Source organism: Gorilla gorilla, chromosome 11 (genome assembly GCF_029281585.2).
Source record: "Gorilla gorilla gorilla isolate KB3781 chromosome 11, NHGRI_mGorGor1-v2.1_pri, whole genome shotgun sequence".
Lineage (NCBI taxonomy): Eukaryota > Metazoa > Chordata > Mammalia > Primates > Hominidae > Gorilla > Gorilla gorilla.
Genome location: NC_073235.2, coordinates 118,272,063 through 118,287,070, shown reverse-complemented (window position 1 = coordinate 118,287,070; position 15,008 = coordinate 118,272,063). Strand labels below are relative to the sequence as shown.

Below are 15,008 nucleotides of genomic sequence, written 5' to 3'. Positions count from 1 at the left end.
ACAGCAACTGATCTCTTTATGGCATCTTATACAGAGTTGGCACCTTGGCAATTAGGATATTGGGGACCAAAAGCTGATGCACCACTTTAACGAGATACTTTGTAAATGTAGGGCAGGGTGGAGGTCAGAAACACAGGCAGGACTTCCAAAGGCTGTGGGCACTGTTCCTGTGAGGCTCAAGTGACAAGGTGGGAGACAGGATTGGGTGGAGGCCACAGTTCTTCCATGTTGAAGAACTCTCTAGCATCCTGAAGACTGCCTACCTAGAGACCAACCCAGCGATGCTGGTGCTTTCTTGGTAGACTCCTTGGAGAGGCAGTCGTGAGGAGTCTTTGTGGTCAGTGGACAACTGGGGACTGGAACATGGGGAAGTTGGGTGGTTACAACTGTAATTAATAGACCAATCTGTGGCCCACATGAGATCCACCTGAAAGAATTCTTGCCCAGCTCTGTGCCTTCTTCCTAAGATGTGGCACCCAGAATGGCACCAAACATGCCTAGTGAGGTTTGGATCAAGAGTAAGCTGGCTTCTCTGCTATGTTTTCAGTAGCCTTCCTGATAACACCCAGCATTTGTTTAGCTTCTTTAGCTTTAGCACGTGTTTCCACCAGTGTCCCTTAACGGAGAGGATGACTATGTCACTGAAGAAGTGGAGGGGCTGAAAATGGACTCAGCTCTTGGCCCCTGTAGAGACTGCAAGACTCCGCGCACACCGTGACAGTCGGGGCTTCTTCTGAGCACTGCACTGTTCAGCCCTATTGCGCAACCTGCCACGCCCTGTTACTGTAAATGGAACACCGGCTGTGAGCTGGTCAAGGCCCTGCCATGACAAGGCCACTTGCATAGGACTCCAAATTAAAAAAAAAAAAAAAGGCCTTTCTTATTGACTGAAAAACTGGTCGTGTTTTTCATATTTTTCACTTTCTGGAGCTGAATTATTAATAGGCAAAAATTAGGTGGGGCTTCATTGATATTCTCACCAGCTTTTACAAACCAAGAATCGGAAAGTGTGCCTCGGTGAGTTGCCTTTTGTTAGCAGTGTGGAGATGCAGGCAAAAGTGATCAGCGTGGTTTGTGTTTGCAGCCGCCCCTCCCCTCTCTTCAGAGTCTCTCCTTCCCGGCTGCAAGGTGCGTCTTTAATGTGCCACACTGACAAGGCGTTTCAGCCATGCAGCTAATTAATATCATGCCGAGGCTCAATGTGACAGGTCCTTCAGACTCATAAATCAGAAACCACTAACAAATGTTGTTCCTTTTCTGATCTCTTTCTCTTGCTTTTTAATATGTTGATTTACTTTCAGTATGCATAACCAAAAAAGAAACCAATAAAAGAAACAAAACAAACCAATAAAAATACTGATGAAAATGCTGGGTGCCATGGCTTGAATGCGTTTTAGACTTTCCAAGCCAGCAAGACAACAGCCAGGAAAACAGCAAAGAAAAAAAATCACCCTTGCCTTTCAGGGTATGGACATAGGAGGAAAACAAAACATCAGATAGTGGTCTATCCTTTACAGACTATGAGTCACTCCCCAGGGGCTGTATCAAAACAGACCCAGTTACCTGCAGAATACAAAAAATGGCCTGGCCAAAGTTCAAACACTAGAGTGACCAAACAAAAGGATTCCCAGGGAAGAAGAGGCGCTAATCAAAGCTCGACAGCACGCAGCCCTGATGAAAAATGACTGTGGAGAATTCCCATTAAGGATATTTGAAACCACAGTTCTTATCTTTCCCTCCTTCCCCTTCTCTCAGCTGGGGACCTGCAGACTATCTTTTCCCTCCAATCTTATCCATGTACCGGAGACAGACTGTGTTCACTTAGGTCAAATGTGGTCAGGGTGGAGGGGTCAGGTTACAGCTCCCAGCTAATGAAAAAACTGTAGCTTCAAAGTTGCCTGGTTTGCCAGTTCTCTCAAGAAGATCCACATCCAGTAAAAATAATTCTTAAATTTACCCTACTGATGGGAGCACCTGGAAAAAAGGATTTTTTTTTAAGCCTGAATATCAAGTTTGAAAAAAGCCAATTATTAGCAGCCTGGAAGAATGCTTTACAAGATCTTGAAGAAAGATAGACTTAAAGAAAATAGTGGAATATTTTTTCATTAATTCATAGCCACAATAGTCCTATTCTTAGAGAGCTTTCTTTTCACAGCCATACTGATTTTTCAAACACTAATTTCCTCTTACTAGTTCTGCTCCTTGTGGAATTTATTAAAGAAAAGTAGAGTCTTCTATTTATTGTGTGGTTGCCAGATAAAGTATCTAAACATAAAAATTAAAAAATTGCTTAGATTACATAGACACAGGCACTTAAATTTTAAAAGATAATGTTTAAAAAGATAAATTTATCAGTTATATTCATGGGAATGAACATTAAGCATTCATGAAAAAGATTTTAAGAAATAACTGGGAGGAAGGGGGAATAAGAATATAAAATTAAAAAGTATTTCTCAGAAAAGCATAGCACAGCATGTCTGTAATAGAAGGAAGCAAAATAAAATGTTACACATTTTAAATCAAGAAAGTTATCAAAATGTCTAAATCCCTGCCCTAAATCACTGAAATGATTATGTGCATCCATTCTTTCTCCCTCAATGGAGAACACTTGCAAATACATAGGTCCTTTAAAATGCTTTGGTGAGGATGGATATGGTAACATTGTGTCAGAGGCATGTGAACCAGGGCACTTCCATCTTGAATAGGGGCTGGGTGAAATATGGCTGAAACCTACTGAGCTGCATTCCCAGAAGGTGAAGGCATTGTAAGCCACAGAATGAGCTAGAAGGTCAGCACAAGATACAGGTCATAAAGACCTTGCTGATAAAACAGCTTGCAGTAAAGAAGCTGGCCAAAACCCACCAAAGCCAAGATGGTGAGGACAGTGACCTCTGGTCATCCTCACTGCTATACTCCCACCAGCGCCATCACAGTTGACAGATGCCCTGGCATTGTCAGGAAGTTACTTACTCTATATGGTCTAAAAAGGGGAGGCACTAATAATCCACCCCCTGTTTAGCATATCATCACAAAATAATCACAAAAATGGGCAACCAGCAACCCTCAAGGGTTATTCTTTTATTCTTCTACTTTCTTAATAAACTTGCTTTCACTTTACTCTATGGATTTGTCCTGAATTCTTCCTTGCACGAGATCCAAGAACCCTCTCTCGGGGTCTGGATCGGGACCTTCTTCCTGTAACAATTGGGTGGACTAGGTTATGCTGCAATAACAGACAACCCCAAAGTCTTGGTGACTTAAACCACAAAGATGATTTTTTGCTCCTGTTATATGTCAATCAAGATTCAGCAGGGCTGTTTTGTTCATCATGCTCGAAGAATCCAGGCTGATACCAATACTGGCTCAAGAGAGACCTGGGGAGTCTCTTCCCAGACCTGGGAAGATCATGATCTTCTTCTCAGAAGTGGGAAGGGACACAGACTTGTTCCATTCACACTTCATGAACCAAGTCATGGCCAATCCTAAACATCAGAGTGTGGAAAGTGCAGTCCAACACGAGGAATATCTTATGGAGTGGGCAATATTGATGTCTGTCTGGAATGTTTGCATTGGTTCTTTTTCATCTGTGTTTTGACTTTCTTCTAACAGGTGTTGGCCTGTTTACAGATGCCAATAAAATGCTTCTTTGAATGTAACTTCTTCCTTTTGGAATTCCAGGCATCTTGCTATCTGTAGAAATCTCTTGGACTAATAACAGGGTATTGACAATGGATTTCAACGCATAATGCCTAAAGGCAGGTGCAAATTTGAAATTCCCAAGTCCTTGTTTGTCCTGGAAGTCAAGCCTCTTGCAAAGTTAAACGATTTCAGTTTTTTCTCTTCCTGTTTTTTTCCTGTTTCTTTCCTCTAATCATCTTTATCTCCCAGATCTTGTCCCATGTCCCCTGTTTTACTGACTAAAACAGAACTTGGTCTGAACTTTTAAAACATATTCTCCAAGGCTTCCAGCATACCATTTCTGCCATATTTTCAAGATCAATTGTGGATGACCGTAATAGAGCCAGACTCTGGCACCAATGTGCAGAGGAAAGAGTTTACAAATATTTATAAAGAAAAATGATTGAAACTAATTTTTTTTGTCAAAATGAAATTCAAGATGAAGACTACACCCTTCCTTTTAATCAGAAGGTGCATGAGGTTTAGGAGAATGCAATGAGAAATGAAATTCACAGGACTTGCTGGCTTCTAATCTTCCTTAAAAAATAAGAGAATTAAAAAGGGAAATTTAGGCTTTTTATCAGGCCAATTCAGATATGTTTTTGAGACATTGATATAATAGCAAATCACCGTATAACATTTACATTAACAGGCTCTTGAAAATAATTGTTATTGTAAAAATGATACATTTATTGTAGATAATTAGGGAAATAATGAAAGGTATAAAGAAAAAAAGAATCAGCCATAATTTTAGCCTCTAGAAATAATAATTGCAAGCATTTTGTGTTGTCCTCCCAGCATTTTCCCTGTGTCTGTATATTTTTTTATACGATTAAAAAATATACTGCAAACGGTATAACTATCGGTTCACAAATTCAGACATACTTGAAATATTAATTTCCTTCATTTTTTAAGGCTCAAGCTGATTTCTTTCTTTCTTCTTTTTCTTCCCCCCTTTTTTAGAGACAGGGTCTTCCTCTGTCACCCAGGCTAGAGCACAGTGGCATGATCACAGCTCACTGCAGCCTCAAACTTCTGGGTTTAAACAATCCCCTTGTCCCGGCCTCCTGTGTAGCTAGGACTACAGGTCCATGCTACCATGCCAGGCCAATTTTTTAATTTTTATTTTTGTAGGGACAGGGTCTCATTATGTTCCTCAGACTGGTCTCAAACTCGTGGTCTCAAGTGATCCTCCCTCCTTGGCCTCCGAAAGTGCTGGGATTACAGGCATGAGCCACCATGCCCCATATAGATTAGTTTCTATTTTAAGACCTCACTTTGCCTGGGAACTGAAATTTAATCTTGGTCAATGTCAGACAACTTCCTTCTTTCTGGAGGTTTGTCTAAATTGACAGGGGCTGGGGTAATGGAGGACCAAGGCACAGGAAGGAGTGTACTCCATCCTTGAACAATCATTTACAAATGTATCTGCAAAGTTTCTTCTTCCTGTTTGCATTTTTTTCTTTAGTTCCTAAGCCTCTGCCTAGGAAACAAGGTCACAGGACCAAGCAAACTATAGCTCTCTTATTGAGGAACTCCCAATTTCTTCTGTCCTAAATCCAGTGGTACCTTTTTTTTTCCAAGTACATGAACATGCAAGTTATCTACCTATTACCTTTCTGCTCCACATCCACCCTTTCTGTGCCATGCTCTGCGATTCTGGGACTGAGATTCTGGAAACAATTTTCCAGGCTCCTTTGCTGGCTGATTTTCTGCTAATTCTGCAGCTGGATGCAGCAGAAGAGGATGGAAGGCAGAAGGAAGGGAAAAGTGGCTTCCTTCCCGATTACTGCCAGTCCTGTCAGTGTTGCCCAAGACTGCCAATTTGTTCCACCAGCAGCAGTGCCTTCGGACTTCTGCCTCAGTGTTTTCCAGCAGTCCCAATGAGAGGTGACAACGTGCTAGCAGCCCTCACTTACTCTTGGCGCCTCATGGGCCTCGGCGTCCACTCTGGCTGTGCTTGAGGAGCGCTTCAGCCCACCACTGCACTGTGGGAGCCCCTCTCTGGGCTGGCTGAGGCCGGAGCCAGCTCCCTCTGCTTGCGGGGAGGTGAGGAGGGAGAGGCACGGGCAGGAACCGGGACTGCCTGCTGCGCTCGCTGGCCAGCGCAAGTTCCGGGTGGGCGTGGGCTTGTCAGGCCCCGCACTCTGAGCAGTCAGCCGTCGCCGCCGGCCCCGGGCAGTGAGGGGCTTAGCACCCAGGCCAGCAGCTGCGGAAGGTGCGGTGGGTCCCCCAGCACTGCCGGCCCGCCCACGCTGCTCTCGAATTCTCTCCAGGCCTCAGCCGCCTCCCTGCGGAGCAGGGCTCGAACTGTCAGGGAATGCAGCCCAGTAGGTCTCAGCCCCATTTTACCCAGCCCCTACTCAAGATGGAGTTGTTCTGATTCAAACGCCTCTGACACTAGCACCTGCTACATCAGGGTCCCTCAGAAGAGAAGAGCCATCAACGGCTGGGGAGGCAGCAGGAGCACTACCTCCACGAGGTCCTCTGCTGGAGCTTCTAGGGTCTGCTAAGCCCCACTTTCTCCCCATTGCTATCCCTCCCCATGAGCCATCCAGTTGGAAGCTGCCTGTTATTTCCTCCAGATTATTCCCTCAAAGCCTACTTTTGCTCTTTTAGCCCTCCAACACCTAGAGAGCCAGTTTCCAAAATTAAACCCACTCTGTTGAAATACCTAGTGAGATTTAGAATTTCCTCAAGAGACCTGACTGACACTTGGAGGCGGGATTCTTGATGTTTTTCCTCAGAGGAAATCCCTCAATCAGTGATGTTTGCATCCCAGGCATCTGGCCTGAGCTCTTGAAAGGATTCACGCAGGTGAAAACACAAAAGCTAGTGACTCCTCTGCCATCTGTTTCCTGCCCAGTCTCATAATGCTCTTCTCCTGCCATTATAAACACAGAACTGGGCTACGTGCTTGAATGGAGGAGGGGAGGCGGTGATAGAAAAAGGGGAAAATCATTACTATCGCAAAAGTGCAATATAATTACCGTACTTTATATAAATATTGCATTTAAAATGTTTTCACAAGCATGCTTATATTCCCTTTCTCTGCTAAGCCCTGCCCAAATTGCAGATTGGTGGACAACATAAATATTGTTGTTGTAAGTCGGTAAGTTTTGGAGTAACTTTTTTTTTTTTTCTTTTTTGAGATAGGATCTTGCTCTGTCTCTCAGGCTGGAGTGCAGGCGTGTGAGTACGGCTCACTGCAGTCTCAACCTCCTGGGCTCAAGCGATTCTCCCTTTTTGGCCTCCCGAACAGTTGGGACCACAGGCATGTGCCAACACATCTGGCTAATTTTTTAATTTTTTGTAGAGATGGGGGTCTTGCCACATCACCCAGGCTGGTGGTGAGCTCCTGGGCTCAAGCAATTTTCCCACCTTGGCCTTTCAAAGTGCTGGGACTATAGGTATCAGCCACCACACCTAGCCTGGAGTAATTTTTTACACACCTACATTGTCTAGTACTGACCCTGTCGTGTGTGTGTGTGTGTGTGTGTGTGTGGGTGGGTGGTATGTTTATAAAAACAGATAACTTGCATTATTCTGACATGTCTTGGTTTTTCAAAGGTTAGAAGAATCTTGGTCATCCAGAAAGCTTGCTATAGCTGCCCAGCATTTGCCTCCTCCACAAAGAAAGACCAAAATAACAAGTAGACAATCACATGCCAAATAAAATGTCTAAAGGAGAGCACTGAAGCTCAGCAAAAACGTTACAAAGACCCTCTGAGGTGCAGAAACTCGGGATGGCAGCACAAAGAGGAAAGCAAAGCAGCCGGTCAGGATCAGCTCACAGCCAAGGGTGCCCCGCCTTGAGTAGGAAAGGTAAGCAGGAGATGCCCTGCAGGCAACATTCCCACCACAAATGCCTGCAAGCCTAGCTGTAGGAGAGCCTCGCAGTGTTGAGGCCAGTGCGGGAGCTGCCTGGAGTCTCTGCGACTACATTACTCCAGAGAGGCCACTGGGTCCCTCCTTAGTCCCTGGGACCCAAGCCGCTGCAGCACAGTATCATTCTGAGGACAGAGCCACTGCCAGAATGCTTCCTGTCCTGGGGCCCGGTAACCCCTGCATGTCCTCATCACTGGAGCCCCAATATCATTCCACAGTTGTATGAGGAGTAAAAATAACTATAAATAAAGGTAACTCAAGAATTCTATAAGCAAGCATACACAAGAAATTCATTTTATAAGAGGAAAGCTAACTCCATCTCTCTTGAAATATGGAATAGGTTCTTGAAGCGATTCTAAATGCTGATCTGCTGGAATGATGGCTTCACTGCACAAGAATTCTGCTTACTTCATTGAAGTCTCCTCGAAGAAGTCAGTCTGAGAATGGGGGAATTCCATTGTTGGTCAGAAGAATTCTTTGGTCACTACTGGAAGTGGGTTCAGTTTAGGGTGACTATTGATCAACAGGGTTCATGGGTTTGCTAAAACTCATTTCAGGCAAGCTTTGGAAGTGCAGTTCGCTTGGTGCTTATGGGGTTAAAAACAGGAGAGAGGGAATTTCACATTATTGGAGGGCCTGAAAGGAAACTGATCCCCACAAGATGCTCAGACAAGATCAAACCCAGCCCCTTTTCTGGTTTGGAATTTCTCTGGGCTATAAAGGTAGAAGAAAAGGCCCTGCATGGGCCCACTCTAAGTGCTTGGAGGTTTTAGATAATTTTATTAAATTGTAGCAATCTTAAACAGAACTACAAGTTTGCTTTTAAAACCAGATCTCAGATTTCTTTGAGCTAACAAATGGTAAAATGTATCTTTAGTATCAGAGTGAGATAAAGGTAGTTATAACTTTTTTTCTTTTTTACTTATTTTATGTTAACGTATGCAATAAAGGGTACAAATTGTAGGTACGCAGCTCATTGAATTTTTATGTCTGCACATGCCCATGAAACCAACACCCAGAGTAAGATGCGGATAATTTTCTGCTCCCCTGAAAATTCCCTTGTGCCTTTTCCTCATCAGTACCTCCAAAGGTAACCACTATTTTGATTTCCATTACCATAGATGAGTTATACTTGTTTTTGAAAAGATTATTTGAAATGTGTAATATAAATATTAGCAGTTGCTTATCTTACAGAAATATCACTGAGAATTCATTTCTTCTCTCCTGCATTTATTCATTTGTTCAAAACACTGTCTAGTACCAACATTGTCCACCGGGCATTGAGAATACAATATTAAAGAAGAGTCACTGCCTACCCTCAGGAAAAATCAGAGTATTTGAAAGAATACACACGAGTAAACAGGCAGCTATGGCAAAGTGGGTAAAAGCTGCAAAACGGGGAAGTTTCGCCAAGTGTCAGATGCCAAGAAGAAAGGGTGCACGACATAGACTTGGGGGGGTCAGTAGTGGTTTCTGGAACGAGTGACATTTAGACTGAAACTGGAAGGATATGAGTAAGGGCTAATCGGACCAAGATGAAGAGATACAGAAGCAGAAGAAACAGTAGGAACAAATGCTCAGAGGCAAAAGAAAGCTTTGAATATTTGAGGGACTGAAAAGCAAAACAACAAAAAATAGCCATCCCTTGACTAGACAAGTGACCTGGGGTCAGATCCTGAAGGGCTTTGCAGATCACTTTTCTGCTTGTAGACTTTGTACTTGGCTTTAAGGGCCATGGAGAGCCACTGAAGCATTTTCAGCAAGGGACTGTCATCATCAGATTGGTACTTGTTTTGAAGTAGCACATGTAAGAGAAAATAACAATATGGACAAATAAAGAGTTTGAAAAACAACTTTGCTTTGATACTTTAGGATGAAATATCTGAGAAAGCAGCGCCCCCCCCCCCCATCAGCCATTTTTAATGACACTACTATTTGAGCACAAGTTGCAAGAAAATTTGCAACAAATAAATAGGCTTTTTCTGTAGAACATAAAGCAGGGATGTTTGAACGATGCGTTATTTGAATTCCATCTTAGTAGGAAGCCATCCATAATAGGAGGAAGTTGAGGAATAGGCCTAATGTTCACAGTGGCACAGGTGGGGTTTGCATCTGCCTTCAATGTTCCTATGATACGAATCCTCCACTGCAGAAAATTCCTCGTGGAATTTTCTATTTTATGTGTTAAACTTTATCGAAATCTTTTCCTGATGTTTATGTTTCTGTGATAATCATTATTAAACTGAAAAATGCGGAAGAAAAGTCTTAAAACCATCTTCACTGATCTCTCTAATTTCCACGTCCCCTTCTTTGAAACCTGTACTTTAATTAATGGTCTGGATAATTCTTTCAAACATCTGCCCTGTTTGCCTACTGCTTGAGTTACCCAAATGGATGTCTAAGCTGATGCGATTTAACTAGTCACCAAATTCCCACTCTACCATGTCATGTAGACACAGTTTAAGTAAAGTGCATGCTTTGCCTTCTTCACTGTGATAAATTGAAATGCAATGTTTTCATCAATATAGCGTTTATTTCCCTCTTTCTTACTTGAATGGAATCCATTTTTAAGCTTTTTGATTTTTTTTGTCATAAAAAAAGCACATAACATTCTTCATAATAGTATTGTTATTCAACTTTTTGTCATGGTTGAAATATTAATGCAATACTGAAGTGTCTATAAACCAGATTTATTTATTACCACACTGACAAAAAGTACAACTAACAGTTGGCAGGTAGATAACATCAGAAAAATCCATGCTATGAAAAGGAATTTTAGTATGAAGTCATCAAAGTAACTAGTAATTTTTAACAGACTCTAGTGACATATATGCCTCTCTCTCTAACTCAATTATAAACCCTTTGAGGGCAAGTGTTATGAGTGAGTTGTGTTCCTCCAAAATTCATATGTTGAAGTCCTAACCTCTAGTACCTCAGAATATGACCTTATTTGGAAATAGGGTCATTGCAGGCCGGGTGTCATGGCTCACACCTGCAACCCCAGAGCACTTTGGGAGGCTGAGATGTGTAAATCACTTGAGGTCAGGAGTTTGAGACTAGCCTGGCCAACATGGCGAAACCCCGTCTCTACTAAAAATACAAAAAAAATTAGCCAGGTGTGGTGGCGTGCAACTGTAATCACAGCTAATCAGAAGGCTGAGGTAGGAGAATCGCTTAAACCCAGAAAGTGGAGGTTGCAGTGAGCTGAGATCGTGCCTTTGCACTCCAGCCTGGGTGACAGAGTGAGACTCCATCTCAAAAAAAAAAAAAAAAAAAAATGTGGAAATAGGCTCATTGCAGATATAATTAGTTGAGTTAAGATGAGGTCATACTGGAATAGAGTGGGTCCTAAATCTAATATGATAGGTGTCCTTAAAAAAATAAAGGAGGGGAGTTTGAACATATGCAGGCACACAGGGAGAATGCTGCATGAAGCTTGGTGTTATGCTGCCACAAGCCAAGGGACTACCAGAAGCTAGGAGAGCGGTTTGGAACAGATTCTTCCCTAGTGCCTTCGGAGGCAGCATGGCCATGCCAACACCTGGATCTTGGACTTCTGGTCCTCAGAACTGTTATACAATATATTTCTGCTGTTCTAAGCCACCCAGTTTGTGGTAGTTTGTTATGGGAGCCCTAGAAAATGAATACAGCAAAGATTACACTCACTCATTTTGTATGCCCTACAGAGGCTCATGAATGTTGGCTGAATTCAAGTTGCAACTATAGACCCCAGCTACTTGGGAATGTGCTAGGATTGATTTCCAACGGCTTGCACCTAGAGCCGACAGGCACATGATCACAGTGTCCATCCACTCCCTACCCCACCTCCACTCTGAAAGAGGATGACAAAGAAGCTTCTTGATGCACCAGAGGGATCCTCACCCAGATGAGGCTGAAGCATCCACAGCATGCTTCACAAGGATACAGCAGCATGCTTCACAAGGATACTCAGGCCTAGAAATCTCACCCCACTCAAATCTGCTCCTGTTCCCCGGTTCTTGTAGACATGTGTGAGGGTCAGACAACTTCTTTACCAGCATTCAAGGAATGTCTCCTAAGTCTATCTTTCACTTAATCATACTGTAGTCCATCGTGACTCATGAGCATAAGTTAAAACTTGTCGTAAGTGAACCTACACTTTGATTGAAGGAGGAGTAGACTAGCAGTGAATGGCCTGGGAATATACTAGAGACAACTACGTAGCACTAGTTTTCACCTTTTTTGTTTCTGTTTCCACTGAATATGACACAGGCGTTGCTTAGATTAGCTCTGACTCAGCTGTGCACCCCAAAGAATAAGTCATTGTCTTATCTATTCCCACACCGAAGTTGCCACTCAGTTTTAAAGTTGGTAGTTTGTTCAAATATATATATATTTGAATCAAATATATATTAAATATATATATATTTGATTAAAATATATTATATATATATTTGATTAAAACATAAAATATATATTTGATTAAAACATATAAAATATATATTTGATTAACACATATAAAATATATATTTGATTAAAACATATAAAATATATATTTGATTAAAACATAAAATATATATTTGATTAAAACATATAAAATATATATTTGATTAAAACATATAAAATATATATTTGATTAAAACATATAAAATATATATTTGATTCAACTATATAAAATATATATTTGATTCAACTATATAAAATATATATTTGATTCAACTATATAAAATATATATTTGATTCAACTATATAAAATATATATTTGATTCAACTATATAAAATATATATTTGATTCAACTATATAAAATATATATTTGAATCAACTATATAAAATATATATTTGAATCAACTATATAAAATATATAAAATATATATATATTTGAATCAAATATATCAAATATATATATTTGATTCAAATATATCAAATATATATATTTGATTCAAATATATAAAACATATATTTGATTCAAATATATCAAATATATAAAATATATATATTTGAATCAAATATATAAATATATATACTTGATTCAAATATATATTAAATATATATATTTGATTCAAATATATATTAAATATATATATTTGATTCAAATATATATTAAATATATATATTTGATTCAAATATATATTAAATATATATATTTGATTCAAATATATATTAAATATATATATTTGATTCAAATATATATTAAATATATATATTTGATTCAAATATATATTAAATATATATATTTGAACATATATACATGCATGTGTGCATATATTCATGTTGAACATATGTTTATATATGTGCATATACTTTGAGCATGTGACATAAAGTGTGTGAAGTACACAAATCTTAAGTCTGCAACTCAAAGACTTTTTATGTATAGATACAGTTGTGTCATGACCCAGATCATCAAGATCTAGAACATTTCCAGCACTCCAGAAGATTTCCCTGTGTTCCTCCCCAGGCCTTTGCATGTATAATATTTAATAAACCTCAAATTCCTTTCTCCTAACCCTGCTGACAAAAAAAAAAATGTTTTCTGCACTAAAACTCTGTGGCAGTTCACAAGGAATGTAAAATCTGGCTCAAAGCTTACTATGCTGCCTTTGTATTGTCTGCAAAGAGCAGAGTTTGCAAACTGGCTGCCTGTGGGTGAAATCTGCTCCACATATGGTTTGTTTGGACTGAAATATGTCTTCAAAAAATGAGCCAAAATTTTAGGTTTAAGGCATTTTACATGATAACCCAAATTCAGAGGGAGGAGCGATCCTTCTCTTTAAAAACTGGAAAATGTCTTACATCCTCTGTCTCGGAAAAAAATCACCTGGAGCTGAGTAGTAATTGCCTGCTTGAAATGGGTAGAGTCAAGGAGCTCTACCTCTCTCCATCATGTATGCAATATCTGCATGAGCATGCCTGCCTGCTGCCCTCATGCGTGTATATTACCTGCTTGGTCCTTGGGCCAGCCACAGCTAGACAAGATGGGAAATGTAAAGCAGACTTTTAAAGGAGACTGTTTATTCCCTGCAGAGGGAAAAGTACTCCCAACATATTTTTAAGGGAAAGTAGAAAATAGAATTGGATTTTAAATTAATACACCATTTTGTATAACTTTGTAGTGATTTGCTTTCTGAACTTGCCTATTGTATTAGGGTTCTCTTAGAGGGACAGAACAAATAGGATATATATATATGTGTGTGTGTGTTATATAACTCCCATATATAACATATATATAAACTCCCATATGTGTTATATATATGTGTTACATATATATATATGTGTGTTATATATATAACACATATATATACATATGGGTATGTGTATATATACACATATATATACATATGGGTATGTGTATATATACACATATATACACATATACACATACACATACACACACACACACACACACACACACATATATATATATAAACCCTTGGAGGGCAAGTGTTATGGGTGAGTTGTGTTCCTCCAAAATTCATATGTTGAAGTCTTAACCTCTAGTACCTCAGAATATGACTGAAACTGGTTATATGTATATATATATACACATATATATGTATATATATGTGTATATATGTATATGTATGTGTATATATGTGTGTGTGTGTGTGTGTATATATATATACACACACACACACACACACACATATATGTGGGAGTTTATTAAGTATTAACTTACACAATCACAAGGTCCCACAATAGGCTGTCTGCAAGCTGAGGAGAAAGGAGAGCCAGTCTGAGTCCCAAAACTGAAGAACCTGGAGTCCGTTGTTTGATGGCAGGAAGCATTCAGCATGGGAGAAAGATGTAGGTGGGGAGGCTAAGCCTGTCTTTCCTTTTCATGTTTTTCTGCCTGCTTTATATTTGCTGGCAGCTGATTAGATTGTGCCCACTAGATTAAGGGTGGATCTGCCTTCCCCAGCTCACTGACTCAAATGTTAATCTCTTTTGGCAACACCCTCACAGACACAACCAGGATCAATATTTTCTATCCCTCAAACCACTCAAGTTGACACTAAATATTAACCATCACACCTATTACTTATTATATACCATTTTAAGTAGCTTTACATGGATACTTTTGCATGCATGCATGCACACACACACAAACACACACACACACACACACATCCACCCCAATATTAATATCTAACATCTGGATGCTGGCTAATGTTTAATTTTTAATGTAACCATTATGCTGGAAGGCATTCATTTGTGGTGTAACCACAGCTTCAATTCTGGTATTATATCTTTTCTACTTAACCAGTTTCATTAGATTTCGAACTGAAGAGTAAATTAACTCATCTTTTATGACCCTTTATATTGCAAGGTGAACTTGAATCATCTTATTAGATCCATGTTAGACATATGCTTGGTGTTGAACATTATCTCTACATATATATGAAAATCTTTATGATGGCATTTGAAAGTAGGACATAACCATTGTCTCTCATAAAAACCTAGGCAC

At 40.0% G+C, this 15,008-nt stretch overlaps 1 long non-coding RNA gene across 1 annotated transcript in view; it reads left to right on the top strand.

Annotated features, from left to right (window-relative positions):
• The window catches only part of LOC129531950 (uncharacterized), a 218,669-nt gene extending 208,841 nt beyond the window's left edge, over positions 1-9,828 (top strand). The window contains exons 9-10 of the long non-coding RNA XR_010129697.1: positions 7,249-7,503; positions 7,907-9,828. This is a non-coding gene — a long non-coding RNA (uncharacterized lncRNA). The remainder of the gene's footprint in view (positions 1-7,248; positions 7,504-7,906) is intronic.
• The last annotated feature ends 5,180 nt before the right edge of the window (positions 9,829-15,008 follow it).